Source organism: Camponotus vicinus, unplaced genomic scaffold (assembly GCF_025532165.1).
Source record: "Camponotus vicinus isolate PSW18456_S1 unplaced genomic scaffold, iyCamVici1.0 SCAF_1, whole genome shotgun sequence".
Classification (NCBI taxonomy): Eukaryota; Metazoa; Arthropoda; class Insecta; order Hymenoptera; family Formicidae; genus Camponotus; species Camponotus vicinus.
In genome coordinates this window covers 35630730-35645531 of record NW_028141945.1, presented here as the reverse complement: position 1 = coordinate 35645531, position 14802 = coordinate 35630730, and the positions used below count along the sequence as shown (strand labels likewise).

Below are 14802 nucleotides of genomic sequence, written 5' to 3'. Positions count from 1 at the left end.
TGATAAAACATAAAAATTACCACTGTCATTTTTCAAATTTTTTCTCATAAATCCTTTGGGTCTGATGGCATTGAAATCGGAGAAACATAAAGTTTTAAATACAACTCGAGGTCAACTGCAATGTAAATTTATTTAATATCTCACGTATAGTTATCTTATATCTTATATTTAAATATTATTTTCTAATGATTTTTACAAGGGTGTGCGATATATTATATACAAATTTCATGTATATATTCTCCTTTTTTCTATTGAAAAGTTCTCATTAAATTTCACAAAATAGGGGTTTAATTATTGTCGAAACATTAATGTGGTAATATTACTCGGACTGTGGTAATTAATAAATAACAATATCAATAATGAGTAGATAATTCTGAGGTTGTGTAGTAAATGTACGCAAAACTGTGAATGTATCGAGAAAATATTCATAACTAAAACTTTATCATTTTTTTATTATTCGCTCTAAAAATACATGTTTCAAATGACATACTACATTAACGAATTACATTAACACATGTATAATATAATACGCATATGTATGCGCGTGTAGAAAGAAAGGGTATATTAATCGTCATACGGAGAAATCCCATTATTTCATTTTTTATGAAGTTCGACCCTCTCGAGATAATGCATATTTACTGAGTCTCGGATGGACCATTGCGGGACGCTCACGAGCACGTCCATCGAAAGGGTTAACGATTTGATTTCCGCAACGTTGGCTCGGTGACGTCGCCTTAACCGCGAAACCACGACCCGACGGCGCGCACCCCTAAAACCACCGCCGCTCTCGGAAGTTTCGCAGATCCCAGCGTAAACATCCCTCTTCTCGCTTCCCCCCTCCTCTCCCCCCTCGCAAACCCCCTTCGAATTAGCGTCGGTGGCGGCAAGCGCTACCGACTAACCGATACGCGCGCGCGCGCACGCGCACGCTGTCATTTCTCGCGTTCTCGTTAATTCGTAAAATAGTCGAACGGTTCTCTTCCATGCCGATGCTTCGACTGGTGGTGCGAGTCTACGTTGAAGGGTGAGGGACGGGACGAAACGGGGGCGGTGGCGACGCAAATGCGCGAGGCGCTTAATTAAAATGTTTAACACAGCCGCGAGTACGCGACGTCGAAGCGCGAAACTTAATTAAATTGGTTATGACAATAAAAATAGAGGTGGGGCGCGGTAGCGAGAGAAGAAGAGGGAAAAGAGGATAGTAAAACGGGCAAAACGGGATTCGTTTCTCCCTTTAGGAAGAAAAACGGGTGAAGGATGTGGGGATGAGAGTAACGGAGAAAGAAACGGAGCAATAATAGAAAAGAGAGAAAATATGCGAACTGAATTTTGCGTGTTGCATACATTCGTGCACTGGGTGTCCTAAAGTTAAGAAGAATGTCATTTCGGCTAAAGATATTAACGACGACATTAAAAGAACGGTATAATTATTTCAATGATAAAATTAAGTTATTTAACGTTGAAAATTACGAAATTTCGAAAGTGTGTAGACACTCAGGAAAGAGGTCTCGCTTCCCAATTAAATTTGATTAATATGATTTTGCTTCAATAATAATTCGATTACTTTTGAAATGTTTTGAAAATTAAGAATTTTTATATGTGCTGCAGCTGTTCACGTAATCATTTATTTAATTTTTATATAAATTATCTGATCTGTTGCATTTCATATGAACTAAAATAGATAACATAAAATACACGCGCGGTACAAACTTAGAGAGAATATTGAACTTATACACGAGTATCATGAGGTGGGTGGAAGAAAGGAGGAAAAGGCCATGTATATATCATCAGTTTTTCCATCGTTCGTGCATATAAAGAATGAAGGATGAAGGATAAAGACCGAGACGGACGATTACGCGAAGGCAGAAGGGCGTCGAAGGAGTGGACGTACAATACACGAGGGGACAGTCGCAGGATTTGCGAGACGTCACTGCGAGAATACGTGCAATTGAACTTTTCAACCCCGATGGGCTTCTCCCTCCCGTCCCCTTTGTAAGCCACCCGCGCTTTCCCTACCTCTCTCCCCGTCCGTCCTACGTCGGTCCCCATTTACTCCGCCGCCCTCGAATTCTCCATCCGGCTTGTTGCCTCTGTCCCTCGTGTCCCCTCGCTTCGACCTCTCTTTTTTCCGTCGCAGCGTACTTTTTCTGTCTCGTCTCTCGCGCCCTTACTCAGGGGGGCCTGTTCTATCTTTTTCATCCTCCGCCGCCACTCCCGCCTGCCTTCCTAGCCCGTTCAGTCTTTTGTCACGACGCCCTTGTTCTCGCGCTGTCCCACTCTATTTGCCACCTCCCTTTCCCGTCGTTCCATCATCCCTCAAAGCCGTAGAGTCTAACCAATGACACATACATATACAGAGAGAGAGAGAGAGAGAGAAGAAAAGAGAGAGAGAGAGAGGCTGTTTACGGCGCTTCAGTGTCAGTGTATTGGTGCGACAGCAATGGTGGTGGTGGTAGTAATAGTGGTGGTTGTATGGCGCCCACCCGAGAGCATCGTCTCCTCCCTAAATCTCCTCTCTTTCCCGCTCTTTTCCGCTGTTCCTTTTTTTCCCTTTCGCTACAGCGCGCGGAATCCCAGAGTGGGATTTGCAGAACCCGGCAAATATGCGCCCGATAAAGGCAACCCGCCCGCGGTCGAATTTCTCTCTCTTCCTCTCTCTCTCTCTTTCTTTCTCTCTGCAGCGATTACCCAAGGCTCTCGCGACGATCATATCCTTCCGGCGGCAGACTTGCCGGTTTTACCGTCGTGGTGGGATTTCCATCCCGTCCACCGGACGACGAGCTGGAAAATGCCCCGCCGATTTTTCGATTGGCTTATCCGCCGAATAAGTGATGTCATTAAAACGTTAATCGCGTCCTGCGACCCCAGGCAGTTTTTGTGAAATTGGTATTCGTAAAACCTCGTTTGAAGGAGCTTTGAATTGGGACGTAAAATTGCGTTTAATGTTGGGAGTTTGGAAAATTTTATACATACGATTCATATAAATGTACGTAAAATGTGTTTCTCGAAGATTTTTCTAAGGAAATTGTTGAAAACTAATTTCCTTTAATTTTTTACTACTATCGCTCTAAATTATTATATTATTATTATATTAGCATTATTTTTTCTAATCTTTAAAGAAAAACATGATTAAATTGACTTCAATATCGAATAACGCGATATATATCTTTTATGTAAAATGTTACTTTACGTATAGATATTCGTGAAAAGATTTGTAAGGCTATAGATATAGATAGATTATATGTAGATGTTAAAGATGTGTAGTGCTGTAGAACGCGATATACGACTTACATAGTTCAGCAAGACAGAATAATTTTTGCTGACCAGCATTTTCTTCGACATCCCGCGATGAGATCGCTGATCCCACCTTCGATGTAACTTTCAGAATCCTTTATCTGACATCTGTGTCAAGGGGAAATTCTTCTGATCCTCAACGAGATACCTACTGTTCTCGACTTTCCACCTTTCTGCCTCCTGCTCCTTTAATCTTTTCGTATTGTTTGCGTAAGCATATTTTTCTAGATTTCGAGAAACACATAGATTCTGAAAATGAAGGGGAACTAAAAAGCAGTCATTATACTGTAAGTCTTTAGATACTCGAGTTGAAAAAATTAATGAAAATATATTTTGGCAAGTTTTAATTGACTTATCCTGTATCTAGCAATCTATGTCTTGTATTATTCAGAGTTATATATATTTATATAATAAAATCTTTTTATTAAGTTGTTTTATTAAATTCTTTAAATTTCAAGAATTATAAATAGATATTATATTTCACATGTCGCAAAAAAAGTCTACATAGTAATAATTAATTAATAAAATATTTAACAAGTATCGAATTTAGATATGTCATATTATCAACGAACATCGATCGAGACATATTAATATCGATATTATCGGCTAAATCTCTATTAATTCGTTTAATTACTTGTTATTATATTCTTTTTGTATAAATCGATGGCAACGTTAAATCGACCTCTTTCAAATACAATGCGCTTGATAATGAGAGCATGCATCCTTTAACACGCGCGGCCACGTGTCTTAATTGAAATTAATCATCCGCTGGTCGCGTAGTCGTAAATCATAACGGGGCCGACGTGCGCGCAGTCGTGGCGCCGTGACATTTCAATAAGTCATTCATCGGTATGGACGGTTAATCCCTGCGACCGACCGGTTCTGAACATATTCCGAGGTTGTGGAATCAAGACCCGCGAGAGATCCCACGCGAGCGATCTCTTCGTGGTGTCACGGGCCGACAGTGATTGATCGTTCCGAGAGCAACGTCTCGTCCGAGGAGAGATCCCTCGGACTGGCGTCGTCTCCTGTGTTCGCGGCGAGGAAAACTGGCGAATCACCATCGCGATACGGACGTCGACTGAATGGCAATCATTGATTCAAGAGATTCCGCTTGTACACCTTAATAGATACTTGATTACGCGCGCAGTAGACGAAAGATAATGTGCGATATTAATCAAATTGTCGACTGCCGTCTTTAGCTGCTCGAGATTTCGATGAGAGCACGAAGCTTTCGATAAACTTTCAGTTTGTATTCGATATTGAATTTAATAAGTTTAATTAGATGTTACGCAATTTAATTAGGAATTTTATTAATTTTATATGACGCAAAAAGATATTGAAATTTTTTATTGTTATTTAATTTTTTTTCCAGATTGTTTCTAACGAGATAAATGAATACAAGGATCAGTAAATGAAATAAAAATCTGCAATTGCATAATTCGAAGTAGTATTTAATTAATATTTAAAATACAATATTATATTCTATACTTATATTTTTAAAGTTGTATTCTAAATTCAAAAATATGTGTATATTTTGCTCTTTACATTTAATACATATATTTTAAATATTTTATCAATCATTTCATATTATATATAAAATTCCATCAAGTATCAAGTAAGAGAGAATCAATTATCTCCTATATTTCTCAACTTTCGAAATAATTTTCTGGACTTGCGAAGAATATCAGTTGTACGTACATATAATTAGTTGACTTTTTCGCGAATAATTCAAATGTCACGCACGCATTTCGTTATTCATAATTTAATGATCATTACCAAGAATGCGTATAACCGAGTTTTTGAAGGCGATAAATAAAAGTAAAGGACATGAAGTGGCGCGTGATGCGCACGGGACGATCCGATTGATCGGTGAAAAGCGGAATGATCAAACGCGCGCATATGTCGAAACCAATCGCATTTGCCGTTCCCAGGAGACCACTGGGTGGCGATGCCGTGCCGCGCCACGCCGAAGGTAAATATTATTCGAATTCGTTGTGCACGGGCGCTATTAGACCGCCGCTCGCCGACGCGTTAATCTCCCAGGGGCTAACGAAACACAGGTCGGCGTTATTAGTGCCGAATTTAGAATTAAGCGCGACCACGCCGCGCCCCAACCTCTGTTTCTCTCGTGCGTCCGTCCTTTTGTTTTCGCAAAAGGGGCGGGAAGCCCCGGGAACTGGAACAATGCCGGTAATTCTTTTGCCGCTCCACCGTTGACTTAGCGGCCGCTACCCTCTACCCTGATCCAGCTTTTTCATCGTGCTTCACACCGGTAACCGTCATTTTGTATAATAATTCGAACCGCTACGGATGAATGTGTTCTCGATTTTTTACCCTAGTTATCGAATTTTCCCTTCTATCAGATATTACAGAACAAATAAGGAAAAATAGTAGTTATCTCCCGAAGCATCAACAGTTTATAACACTGAATATAATTTAAGAATTCTTTTGCAACAGATATGTAGATGACAGAAAGCTTTATTCTTTTCATTTTTAGTCGAACTGTATATTTTTATAGACGCAAAATTTCTGACTATAATTTAGATAATTTTGAAAGAAACTATATATAAGATTGATATTTCTATTTCTCATTTTCGCAATATATTATGTCAAAATATTTCTCCGATGGAAATTATGAGAAATCTACCGCGTCATTTCGGAGAGTTGCGGAAGATCGCGTCTCACGAGGGATCGCCGAAATATTCGGCAGATCTCGAGGATAATCCCGGATGTCCTGAAACTTACTTGGCGTTATCCCGGGAATATCGCAGGCCGATATTCGACCAGGGTCTCGCTCGCTCGCTCACTCGCACTTAAGCGTCGCTTAATTCGCGGCTCTAATTGCGAACCTTAAACCCGAGCGTCTCTCTACCGAGTGTGGCTTTCGCGAAAATGCGCCTGGTTACGGGATTATCTGAGCGTTAACCCTCAATCCGTAAAATTATGCATGTTTTTCCTGTTTCTTTTTTAAAGAACTTAGTAAAATATTAAAATATTTAACTATCAGAATGGTTTTTGATTTTCGATATACTTTTAACTAATTGTCTTGACTTTTATTCTACGTTCATATTACATAGCCTAATGTTGTCGCAACGGATTAAATCAGATGAAACTTTGAAATAAAGTTTCTCGCTTCTCGGAAGTTCCAGATTAACCATCCATTCTGGAAAAAAAAGTTTAGTAGCGATGATATTCCTATAACGTCATGTACACGAGCGACGTTGCTAGGAGAGAACGGCGAAAAAGGTCGAATCCGAGAGCCCTTTCTCACGCGGCGAGAGCGGAATCATCCCTCGACGGAATAAAATCAAACCAGAATCACGCCGCGCTCACCCTTCCGATCTCGGAAGATTCAACCCCTACACATCTCGAGCCATCGTCCAGCATCGGCTAGCCCCCCCGCTCCCCTCCTTTTCCTTCTCTCGTTCGCGGGCCGAGGCTTGACCGTTGTCCAGTTCTCAGCATCAGCATCCCTCTCCCGTCCCGTGAGAATGCTCCGGGATCGAGAACTGGTCCAGAGGACGCGAATCAGATTCACAGAATGGAGAGGGGAGAGAAAAAAAAGTATGAATTAGAGTCGCGTACCGGAACGAGCGCGGAAATTCTTGTCTCACGAATTCAGTCCAAGAATCGCGTTCTAATCGTGCGTAGATTGTTAGCTGGATCCTCGAGTGATCTACGACACGTTTCCGAGACAATTTCTCGAAATTGTGATGTGTTGCAAACTGATATTTAAGAACATTTCAGTGTTAACTGTCGTGATGTAGACACAGTGCACAGGATCGATACGTACTATGAGTTATGTATTTGCGGGTCTTTTTTGTATTATAAAAAGAATTGACAGAATATAACGATCTGCATAGTTTATGTGCACATTTAGTGTTGCTTTATACATGCGAATTTTTTACAAGGTGTCTGCTAGGTCATATCTCTGGAAATACGCAAAGCAATATCGGTTCTATTCCAAAACGATATTTATATCTACTATTATTATCTGACTTTACAGATCGGTGTGATCCGATCTTCTTGATACACGATCCATTAATGCCGTTGATATCTATCATAATAATCAATATAAATATTCGTGAATTGCAGTAATAATATCGAATAATCTGGAAAAAATTGCACTTTCTAAATATCTTTTAGCAGGTTTCTGCGTTTAAAAAAATAAAACATAATTTTCCGCAATATTCATATTCTATAAATAAGAATGATATCATTTTTTTCTAATTATTTTACTATCCGTTCATTTGTTCTATCAATTTGTCTTTGTCCATTTTCTCGTCCTATATTTTTCCAAATATATTTTAAATGTTTGACTTAAATGACAAATTAAATGAATAATGTAAAAATTTACGGTGGATTTATTCTCTTCGATGCTACTTAATATAACAATATATAATCGGTATAATTAATTGTGGTATATATTAATATATTATTTAATTGTATATTTATTCGATAATGTATAGTCTATATATATTCTTCTATATTAATTTATTTTAATTAATCACATTTTTTAAATTTCTTGATCTATTCATCTCTATATTATAATATATTTAAAGATTGTGAGTATCTAAATTATTTTAATTACGATTGCATTAGAAATAATGTTTTTTTTTTAATAGAATTTCTTTTTAAAGGAACGAATCGCGCTAAAGCTATTCTTCAAGTAATTTATTTTGATATAATTACACCGTTGAAAACGAAGTAACTATTAAAACTATATCACTGTCGTTTGCGATTTTTCACTTTCCATTCACTTTTAATTGCTTCCCTCCTTTCCAGTCTGTCTTATTTTTCGAAGCGACGCTAGTCATTTGGTGTAAAAAAATCCATTATGTTTCTATCTTCCTTGAAAGAAGACAAGGTTTTCGCGTTTATTCTTCCGTCTTTAACAACGCTGCAAATTAACTGGATAGCCAATTGTGATCTTTGATGATCCTTGATAGCTTGATAATGGATCCTTCCAGAGATTCCCTTCGACTTTCAGAGATTTTTTTACAGAATTGCTTTTTTCGCGATCACACCAAACCTCAACGATAGAATTTTATCATTTTCAATTTCTAAAAAGTCTCCAAAAGACCGATTGCATAGTTTACATGTGCGTAAGAGAAACATTCGATGATATCCTAATTATTGTCGTTTTCTAAACGCGACGATCGAAATTTAGAGCTTCCCGCATATATTCGTTTCTCTCATCTGAATGCTAATCGTCGGCAAAATTTATTTTAGTCGGGATGCTCATAAAGGAGTATAGTTGGCGCGTTAGTCGTGGTATTCCGACAAAACGAGAATTTTGCCATCCTGTGCAAACTCCACTGGCAGTAGAAAATCGAACCTCTTCTCCTTCTCTTACAAAAACAAGATCTTTTCTGACCTTTTGAGTTTCGAAGCTGAAAAAAATTCGCCTTCCAATTCTATTTTTATCACGTATTACCTGCTTCTTGCCTTGTATAATCAAATAAGGCAAAAATGAATTTTTCGCATTTTATAAAACTTCCAAAAATTGACAAACTTTTTGAATAAATTTAATTTTGCTAAATTTATTAATTAATTGATAGAGACTCTTTAATAATTAGGATCTTTAAAGAGTTTGAGTGTTAAACATTCAGTTTTTGGTAGCATTTCCACGTATACGTGTCATTGCATATGTCCACGAATTGAGAGAGGTCTCTCAGCGGTTTTAAATTTTGAGCTTGCATCTCTCTCTCACGTGAAGGAGGACCCCCGGGGGCGTGGGGTCCCTCACGTGTGCGCTCGATTTCGCGGGGCAGGTCGCCTCGCCTCGAAACGAGGACGGAAGGAGGGGAGGATCGGCGGGCTCCGTCGCCGATCCGCTCCGTAGAGGCTTTTCAGGGAAACGTGGCAGAAACTCCAGCCAAGAGGATCGCCGAGAAGCTTTTAATCTGCCGAGAGATTTGGACTTTTGCCAGCGGACGGTACGACTCGTAACGTGTGTAGTGCAGTGTATATGCGCACCTTGTATATATGTGCCGACCGTGATTGCGCGAGGAGAATGTAATTAGTGACGGGACGTTGTGTTGTGTTGATCCTTCGTAGTGGTTGTTGCCCGATGCTGACGGTTTTGCGCGTGCCCTTCGCCCAGAACGGCATCCCAGACTGTTTCCAAACGCCGTTGACGGACCATGTCTGTGCCGTGGCCGTCCCGCTTAAGGAAAGGGAATCGTCTCTGGAACGTTCACGCGTGATTGAGCCGAATGGTTAAGTGGGGAGGTACGAATACAATCCGATCGAGAGAATGTTACGTTGAGATTGAAGCCAAAGAAACTGAGACATATCAAAATATTTTTCATGCTTAGATTTTATTACAAACTAGAATTTAATAGAATTTAAAATTATCTTACAATTTCTTTATGCGTCAGTTAGCAATGTAAAAAAATTTTAAGATTAATATTATAAAAATTATACACCGCGTCATTTTCTTACAAATCGCTACATTTTAGATATAAAAATTATATTAAAATTATATTTTAATAATATAAAAATTAAAATATAAAAATTACATTTTTGTTTCGAATATAGGAGCAGGAATAGATAAAAAAGCCGAGTAGCCAAAGAATATCAAGAATTCTATAATCAAATTGAGAGGTGAGTGAAATTAAAAAAATATATTACAAGACAAAACTTATGTGTTCTTTTCTAAATAAGTCTGCGAGATTGATGTTGTTTTTATGAGTCTATCAATTAAGTTTATGATATTTAGTTGCTTTCCTTTGTATGGTAAGGGTACGATCCTAAGCAAGGTATTAGGATCTTTAAATGTCACAGGTAACATATTTTTGTCAAGGGATGCCATTGTACTTTTTGACATTGTATTGTGTGTAGAAGGCGCAAGGTCTCGAAGAAGATATTGCAAGGTATAGACAATTTTCGTTGTATTATTTGTGTCGCTTATGCACTTTTTCTGTGATATTCATCCGGTCATTTCTTTTCTACGACCTGCAATTTCTCGCGGGACATTTACGTTCAAGAAGTGCTTCAACGTTCACTCGAGAATGTTTCGGCTTTCAAACTCGCTGATCAAGATAGATGATCCACTTTCGCGTGCGCGCGATCGACAACGAGCGGCGGCGAGTCGTCGATCGATCGATCGATCGTTATCGATCTGCCGCGCGGCGTCTCTCATTGAATTAATGCCGAATTTTTGGCCGCCGTCATCAAAGCGATCCTGATTGCTGAGCGCGCATAGGTACCACAGTTGATTGGGATCATTGTAGGGGGCATTTTATGCACCGAGAGCATGTACCGCGGCTCCAACTTGAATACTGAATCAGGGAGATTGAAGGAGAGAAAGAGAAAGAGGGAGACAGGCAGAACAAGAGAGCGAGAGACGCGGGGTGGTGGGGGTTACCGGTTCCAGAGGCTGTGCACTGTAACAGTAGAAGGCTATGCTCTCCCCTTCTTCTGCTTTTCTTCCCTGTCCTTCGTCCGTGTTTTAATAATCCTCGACCCCCTTAGAGCAATCCGAACAAGGATGGAACACAGTTGGTCCCTCTATTTGCCTCGTGCCCGGTATTAAGGGGGGTACCGCCCCCTACTGTGTATATTAGTCTCGCTCGCTCCCGCTTACCATGCCGATCTCTCGCTCTTTTATGTCGACTTCTGCTTTCTCTGAATAGTCGGAATTCTCTAAAGGAGCATTTCGTGAACGTCGTTTTTCGCTTCGGCACGACGATCTCTCTCTCCTCTAAGCGATACTTAAAAGGAAATCCGTGATTTTCACGCACGCGCATTTCTTCGAATTTTAGCGGCTTTCATTGACTGGTAAAACACATTCCTTCCCTCTCTGCTAGATTCCTACAATTTTGCCCATTTCTTTGTGTGCTCGCGTTTTATGGATCTCTCATCCTTACCTTACCTTTTCTTGTTCTTTGTTTTTTCTTTTCTGCTGGACTTATCTTCAAGCGTATAGTCACTTTCGAAGTCTGCTGTTTTCGGTGAAACAGAAAAAGAATAGAGATTAAAGAAATACTGTTTTGTATATGTATGCTTTGTTGGAATTTTCACATCTTTTGTAATGAATTCTTAAGAATGAAGAATTTACCTACATTTCGAATTTTCGAACAAAAGACAAATTAGTTATAACGATGTGATAGACATTCTTTATAATTTTAATGTACGCATTAATGTCATAGTCATCAATAATAATGATAATGATAAATTTTACTACATAGACAAATAATTTATTTTATAACATAATTTGACGACCACATGACGATGATGTAAAAATTTGCTTAATGAAGATATGTAAAAATCTAACATAGAATAGGATCGTAAAATTGTAGTAAAATGTCAATTCTAGGTTAAATTTTTTTCAGAGTTTTCTTTTGATATTCAAAGTTCATTCAAAAAATATTTCCACGAGATGAAGAGAACTTTGAATTCTCAGTTTCAACGTTATCGCGATGATTTTCCAAATTCTTTCAAGAATTCTGTACAGCTTTACACGCGATGCGCGTCAAAAAAATTTAACATTTATAAAATTAAAGAAAACATAAGCGACGACTGCATCGAAACGATTTGTGAATTTGGAAATTGAGACATTTCGATCCGAGGTTCACGAAATAGTCTATGGAATGTTGCCAGATGAATTTTCGACGTTTCGAAAAATTCAAAGAGCAATAAAGCAATCGAATGTCACACAATAGCAGACGTTACAGCAGGTCTGACTCTCTTTATTTTGCTGCTAAAGTATCTTTCGGTTCCTCGCGTTGCGTTCGATTTCCGAAAAGTTCCGGTAAGCAGACAGATAGTCCAACGAGATACGCTACCGTTCCGATGCAGACGCGCGCATACACGTCGAAGACAAATTTTCGTCGAATCGGCGGGGAGATGTGCAAAATGACGAAGGCTCGACAACGATGAAGGAGGATTTCGACGGAAAAGGACGGACGTCCCGCAGAGAGGACCAAAAGGACGGTAGCGAGCTGCGACGGGGGTGAGAAAAAGTAACAGGAGGGTGAGAAAGGGGGAGGGATATATTGCGACGGGGCTCAAAGTGGAAGAAAGGCCGGCGGATACAGCGTGGAAAAAGAGAGACGACCGCGTTGGGCGCGCGCGCGCGCGCACTTGCGGAAGAGAGCATCGGCGCGGCGTGAGTGGCGGCGTGGCGCGATACGGCTTGGCTCGTCTCGGCTCAGCTTGGCACGGCGTGGCGGAGCCAGACCGAGCGAACGGAGCGAGAAGCGTGCTCGCGCCGAGAGACGAGTCACGCTAGAGCGACGAGGACGAGATAGAGAGACGGCGGGGTAGAGTCGGGCTAGTACGGGAGCCCGAGCGAGACCGAGTCGAGCCGAGGGCACAGAGAGCCGTTGGCGTAGTAACGCGTGAGGCTCGTATAGCGTCGAGCCTGCTTGCTGCTTGCCTGCCTGCCTGCCTGCCTGCCTGCCTGCCTGCCTGCCTTGCTAGTTGCCCTTCCTCCCTCGACATCCCGCATCCAACCGTCCGTCCGACAGCCCGACTCCAACTCTATCCGTGTGAACCGCGCGTCTGTGTCTCTCCGCGTGGTGCCTCTGTCGGTGGCAACTACACGCGAGCGCTTCGGCCTTGCACTTGTGTGCGCGCACGTCCGTGTGCGCGTGTGTTGGTTGGGGGTCCCGGCCCGACTCGGCGCTCTCGGCCCGTCCCGTCCCGTTCCGTAGAGTATCGCACCGCGCCGCTCGCCACCCGCTATCCACAGCAGTTTCAGCCAGCCCGCCCGCCTGACTGCTTGCCAGTGTCCCACCGCACGCCGAACCGTTTGCACTCAGAAGCGATCAGGGAGCCCTTCTCTGCCTCCCTGCCGGCCACCCTGCTCGTACGCTCTCTCGTCGGCACCCCACTTCGGCCTCGTCACCCACGGCCGTATCGTCCCTCGTCTCCCTCACCATCGTTCCGACCCCGTCCTTTTTTCTCTCGCTTTACACACACACATACATACACACGTGTCCCTCTCTTTCCCTCTTGAAATTTTCTCCCTCTTCGTCCCTGGCGCGCGGCGTTTCTTCGCGTCCCACTCTGTCCCGTCGAGACCTCTCCTCGCCCTCCTCCGGTAGTCGAGTTACACTCGGCGAACGCACGAGCACCGGCTATCGTTCTCTCTGTCGGCTGGTTTTCCATTCCGTTCACCCTCTCGTATCTCCCTCATTCACACTCCGTCTCTTTCCTTCCGCGTCCGTCTGTCCTCTTCCCCCTCACGCGCTTAGCCTAGCCCTCCTCCGCGCCGTTCTACGATCCCCCCTACGTTCCGCTCGCGACACGGCTGTCCTCGTCTCGTCGCGCCAACCGTCCTCCTTCTCCGTCTTCGACTCCTCTCTGTCTCTCGCTCGGGAGTAACGCCGGTGTGTACTCCCGCTGTCACCTGATCGCGGGACGCTTTTCGCGGGTGAGATACCGCTCGGCCACCGAGTCAACCCAGTCTGCCGGCGTTCTTGCTCCGATTCTTCCTTCTCGCTCTCCTATCTCTCTTTCTCTCGCGCGCGCTTCGTTCGTCTTCGTCCTTGTTCCGTTTCTCTCGCTTACTCCGCTTTCCACTTCTCTTCCCTCCCCACCCCCGCGCCACCTTCCACTCTTTACTCTTCTACCGCCGTTCTTCCTCCTGCTGATCGTCGTAGTGGTCTTTCTATACTCGCCTCGTTGCCGCGCGACGTCAACATCATCGGGCTGGTGGTTACCCGGAGGAAGAAGAGAGGCGAGAAAAAAGGAAAGCGAGCACAGAAGCGGCCGCCACCGTCCGACGGCGCTCGTCCGCGGACGATCTCTCGCCTCTTCCTCCTTTCACGGATCTTCGCCGGCACGTCGCTTCGGAGTCGCCCGGAGAGAGAGGGAGGTGACACTTTCGGGCAGACACGCGGCACGGATCTCGCGCATTCGGTGGACGCACGCGAGGACACGGAAGAGCCGCGCTCCGTTGCAGATTGGTCACGGTGCCAAGATTTCGTCTTTTTTCTCCCATCCTTTTTTTTCAATCTCCACTCGGATCCTTTGTTCCGAAAGCGTCTCGTGAGTTGAGTGAGCTCGAGCCGGTCTTGCCAGTGCTTAAAACGGACAATTCCTATTATTCCAGTGTGACAGTGCCGAGGACGACGATTTTCAAGTGAGTTCCAATCATAACTTGTAATTTTCACGCTGTTTCTATGATTCCGCTTCTGAAAATTGCTCTCTCCCTTTGATTCATTCGGAAATTTATCTCGAGAATTTTTTACATACGCCGAGTAAAAAAATCGTTGTGAAATTGGTGTGACGCGCGTTCAAACGTGATCCGTGAAAGATTCGCTTGAAAAAGTTACGACATTTTTAACGGTTTTTCTCGATTATCCGTCGGGTCGTCGCGACTATCGGTTTAATCCTCTTTTTACGTCATTCCATACCGAATGGTATACGATTTTTAGTTTATATTAATTGATATTTCCATTTATACCATTCATCGCATTGATATATTTTTCAGCGATAAAACTGTTCACGAAATTTCCAAAGTCACAGTGATATACTATGTAAATAAGTGCT

At 42.3% G+C, this 14802-nt stretch overlaps 1 protein-coding gene across 6 annotated transcripts in view; it reads left to right on the top strand.

The window, feature by feature from the left end:
- The window catches only part of LOC145963888 (uncharacterized), a 95697-nt gene that overhangs the window by 36344 nt on the left and 44551 nt on the right, over positions 1-14802 (top strand). For 3 of the 6 annotated variants that reach the window (XM_083086223.1, XM_083086214.1, XM_083086195.1), the window contains exon 4: positions 9841-9906. The exons of 1 other annotated variant lie outside the window; for it this stretch is intronic. The gene's annotated coding sequence lies outside the window, so the exon portion shown is untranslated. Of the gene's footprint in view, positions 1-8897; positions 9532-9840; positions 9907-12594; positions 14393-14802 lie in introns of those variants that run through there. 2 more of the 6 variants (XM_083086235.1, XM_083086227.1) reach the window with 2 other exon arrangements.